General features: G+C 41.1%; 1 pseudogene; it reads right to left on the bottom strand.

Moving 5' to 3' along the window:
- Positions 1–3,581: 3,581 nt before the first annotated feature.
- Positions 3,582–4,929, bottom strand: LOC102848514 (annotated as a pseudogene).

Below are 4,929 nucleotides of genomic sequence, written 5' to 3' on the forward strand. Positions count from 1 at the left end.
AATAAGGTTCTGCCATCTGCAGAATGAAGGTTATTTGTGAGTCTTCCTCCAGTCTTAATTCTTCACATAGTCCAGCTTCCCAAATACTTTTCTCAGCATACAGATAGAATAGTGAGTTCTGGTGGCCTAGTGGCAAGAAGCTGTGCTGCAATGGCACGTAACCCGAGGCCACCAACAGCTCCACGGGAAATTGGGCAATCTTCTCCCATTAACTGCCTCTGAAAGCCCATTGATTTTACAGTCCAGCTCCCCAAATAATTTTCTCAGCATACAGATTGAATAACTCTAGAGCCCTGATGCACACCTTTCCTGATTTTAAGGAAACACATGTAGTATTTCCTTGCTCTATTTGTACAATAGCCACTTGGTCTAGGTATAGGTTTCACACAAGCACAATTAAGTGTTCTGGGACTCCCATTCTTCTCACTATTATCCATAATTTGTTACAACCCACATAGTCAAATGTCTTTGCATAATCAATAAAGCACAATTAGACATTTTCCTGGTATTCTTTGTTTACAGCCAGGATCCATCTGATATCAGCTATGATATCATCCCTTGTGCCACAGCTTCTTCTAAATCCATCTTGAACTTCTGGCATATTTTGTTTTGTAATATTAATTAATTATAGTACTCACAACTTCTGGTCACTCATTCCATAGTGCCTTTCCCTTTACCCATCTTAGTAAGTTCTTTCTGGTGGCCTAGTGGGTAAGAAGTTGTGCTGACAACCCAAAGGGAAGTGGTTCGAATCCACAAGCTGCTTCTTTAGAGAAAGAAGAGCATTTATAACCTCTGAGAACTCACTGGAGGTTCAGGTATGAATCAGTCTGACTTGGTGGCAATGACTTTTTTTAGTTGATCTGTTTATTGATTTTTCTACTCCCCACTCCCTCCCTTTTCCTTCCTGGTAATTATACTGTAATGTTAGTGTAGAAGATTCTTCAATGTTTTAGACACACTTTCTCAATCAGGCTCAAAGACAGAGAACAGTTCTTCCAGAGTTGAGCCTATGGCATTTCTGGCTAAAAATGTGCTACAAAATTAGGAAGAAAGAGAGCCCGGAGGCAACAATGAAGGACTTTCTTCTACTTGAAAACCATTCTCTGAGCCAAACAGGCAGAAGAGCTCAGTCAATGACACAATCCTGCTAAAACTTTAAAAGACGTTAATAAAGTACAAGTGATTTTCTGAGACAGAGACAGTGCAGTTAGTTGGCTCAGGATAGAGCAGGGTTCAGAGCTGTTGTGCATAGGGTCACTATGAGTCACAGTGACTTGACAGCACAAAACAAACAAGTGATTTTCAGTAATTTCAGGGTCAAGGATTTAGCTTTACCAAAAATGAGGTGATCTTTGACTTTGCCTCCAGAGAAATAACCATTGGAATAATGAGAGTGCCTTGGTCTGAGTTATGTGCTGTGGACTATTGGAAAGCCAGACCAGACTGAGGCCAATATTAGTCTCAGGAGGTGTGATTTAACCTACCATACTGGTCTGGCCAAGAAAATCCTGGAACACTTAGGGCCAGAGCATCCTGTTTGGCAAAGGCAGGGTGGCATGCCCTCTGAGACATCGCCGCTCCCAGTTGGGAACCTTCCCAGACCTCACTTTATTAATCTCTTCCTTATCCTAAGTACATCCTTTTACTATAATAAAACCAGTACTTGTAAGCATAATCTATATCTTTCCTGAGTTACGTGAATCACTGCAGTGAATGAGTGAGTCATGACTCCAAGGCCAAAGTCCTCTACATCCCCACAGAGTAGAGTCAGAGAGAAAGAGTGCTGTGTGAGCAGCTGGTATCAGAAATGAAGTAAGGAAAGCAGCAATATGCTGATTGTTTACTTGTCTTACTGACTATGAAAAGTCATCCAACCACATGGATCATAATACATTGTGGCTAACAGTGAGAAGAATGGAAATCTCAGAATAGTTGATTGTGCTGGAACCAGCTTTAATGTGGATTCCCATGCAGGAAGCCGTTATCTTTGTTGTTATTATGTGCTCTTGATCGATTCCACCTAATAGTGACTAACCGGTTGGAACTTTACCTTATGCTGTGCCGTCCTCATGGTCTTGGACAAGCTTGAACTCACTGTTACTGTTACTGTCACTGTGTCAGCCTGTCTTGTTGAGGACCTTCCTCTCCTTCTTGGATGCTCTGCCTTTCCCAGTGTGATGTCTTTTTATAAGAAAGGAACCCTCTTGACATCATGTCCAAAGTATGTGAGATGAAATTACATCATCCTTGCGTCTAAGAAGCATCCTATCCACACTTCCTCCAAAACAGACTTATTTGTTCTTTTATCAGCCCATGAGATACCAGTACTCTTCTCTAATACCACAACTCAAAGGCATCAATTCTTCTGTCATCCTTATTCATTGTCCAACTTTTAGATATGTAGGAAGCAATTGAAGAGATTATGACTTGGATCAGGTGCACCTTAGTCTTCAAACTGACATCATTGCTCTTTAGCACTTTCAAGGGTCTTTGACAGCAGATTTTCTAAATGCAGCATGCCTTTTGAGTTCCTTATTTCCACTACCATGAGTATTTATTGTGGATCCAAGTTAAAAGAAATCATTGACAATGTCCAACTATCATGTCTATTGTTCCAGTGGTGAGAATTTTTCTTTTCTTGGTGTTGAGATGCAATGAATATTGAAGGGTGCAGTCTTTGATCTTCTTCAGTAAGTACTTAAAATATTATTTACTTTTTGCAAGTGAAGTTGTGTCACCTGCATAATGCAAGTTGTTGATGAGTCTTCATCCAAACCTGATACTGCTTTCTTTTTCATATGATCCAACTTCTTAAATAATATACTCAGCATACAGATTGAATGGGAATGGAGGAAGGATACAACAATGATACACATCTTTCCTGATTTTAAATCATTCAGTGTTTCCTTGTATAGTTTGGACAACTGTGTCTTGGTCCATGTACAGATTTCCCATGAACATAATCAAATGTTCTGGGATTTCCATTCTCAATGTTAGCCACAATGTGTTATGATTATGTGGCTGAATAATTTTGCATAGTCAGTAAGATACAAGTAAACATCTTTCTGGTATTCTCTGCTTTCTACTGAGATTATCCAACATCAGCAACAATATTCCTCATTCTATAGTCTCTTCTGACTATAGCTTGTATTTCTGGAAGTCCCCTGTTGATACACTGTTCCAGTTATTTTAAAATAGTCTTCAGCAAAATATAGTTGCATGTAATATTCATTGTATCAGTAGATAATTTCCACACATTATTTAATTGTTTGATCACCTTTTTTTTTCTCATTTGACTTTTGTTTTAATGGGTCTCAAAATACTGTGACTAAGTTTTGGTCAAGTTATTTCCTTTAAAAAAGAACTTATTTTAAAAACGAACAACTAAAACTGCCACACACACAAAAAAAGAAAACAAACGGTCCACAAAACATAACCTTTCCTTTGAAAGTTTCACAGTACATTGTCATTAACCAGTCTCTTACTATTAAACTTAAATAGCCAATTGAGATAAACAGTTCTGAGACCATTCTTCCACCACTGATGAAGATGGTGGTGGCAGGTGTTATGGGTAATATTCATTTAGCCTTCTGAGCTTTCTGAGCAGACTTGGTGACCTTGCCAGCTCCAGCAGCCTTGTTGCCCACTGCCTTGATGACACCCACAGCAACAGTCTGCCTCATGTCATGGACAGCAAAGCTACCCAAAGGAGGGTAGTCAGACAAGCTCTCCACATACATGGACTTGCCAGGAACCATATCAACAAGGACAGCATCACCAGGCTTCAAGAATTTGGGGCCATCTTCCAGCTTCTTACCAGAACGGTGATCAATCTTCTCTTTGAGCTCAGAAAATTTGCAAGCAACATGAGCCGTGTGACAATTGAGCACAGGTGCATAACCAGCACTGATTTGGCTAGGATGGTTTAAGATGATCACCTGATCAGTGAAGCCAGTTGCTTCCATTGCTGTCACCAGCTATGTTGCCATGTCAAACATCTTTCACAGAAATATTCTTAACATTGAAGTCAACGTTGTCACCAGGCAGAGCTTCACTCAGCTTCATGGTGCATTTCAACAGACTTTACTTCTGTGGTAACACTGACTGGAGCAAATGTGGCCACCATGCCAGGCTTGGAAACACCAGTCTCCACTCTCTCCATAGGAACAGTACTGATACCACCAATCTTGTAGACATCCTGGAGAGGCAGATGCAGGGGCTTATTAGTTGGATGAGTTGGTGGCAGGATGCAATCCAAAGCTTCAAGCACTGTGGTTCCACTGGCACTGGCATTCTTTTGGGTGACTTTCAATCCCTTGAACCAAGGCATATTAGCACGTTGCTCCAGCATGTAGTCACCATTCCAACCAGAAATTTGCACAAAGGCTACTGTGTCAGTCAATTTTCTTGATGTAGGTGCTGACTTCCTTAATGATTTCCTCATATCTCTTCTGGCTGTAGGTGGCTCGGTGGAATTCATCCTGTTAACACCAACAAGCAGTTGCTTCACCCCCAGTGGGCATGCTCACGGGTGGGCCCGTTCTTTGAAATACCAGCCTCAAATTCACCAACATCAGCAGCAACAATCAGAACGGCAGAGTCAGCCCATGATGTTTCTGTAATCATGTTTTTCATAAAGTCCCTGTGTCCTGGGGCAGCAATAATGGTCACGTAGGACTTGCTGGTCTCAAATTTCCACAGAGATACATCAATGGTGATGCCATGCTCACGGTCAACTTTTAGTTTATCCAAGATCCAGGTGTATTTGAAGGAGCCCTTTCCCATCTCCACAGCTTCCTTCTCGAATTTCTCAATAGCTCTCTTGTCAACCCCAACATATCTGTAGATCAGGGGGCCAGGAGTGGTGGACTTGCCCAAATCTATGTATCCAATGACGATGTTGATATGGTTCTTCTCCTTTCCCAT

Source organism: Elephantulus edwardii, unplaced genomic scaffold (assembly GCF_000299155.1).
Source record: "Elephantulus edwardii isolate Elephantulus edwardi_28Jun2011 unplaced genomic scaffold, EleEdw1.0 scaffold00051, whole genome shotgun sequence".
In the NCBI taxonomy this organism is placed as follows: domain Eukaryota; kingdom Metazoa; phylum Chordata; class Mammalia; order Macroscelidea; family Macroscelididae; genus Elephantulus; species Elephantulus edwardii.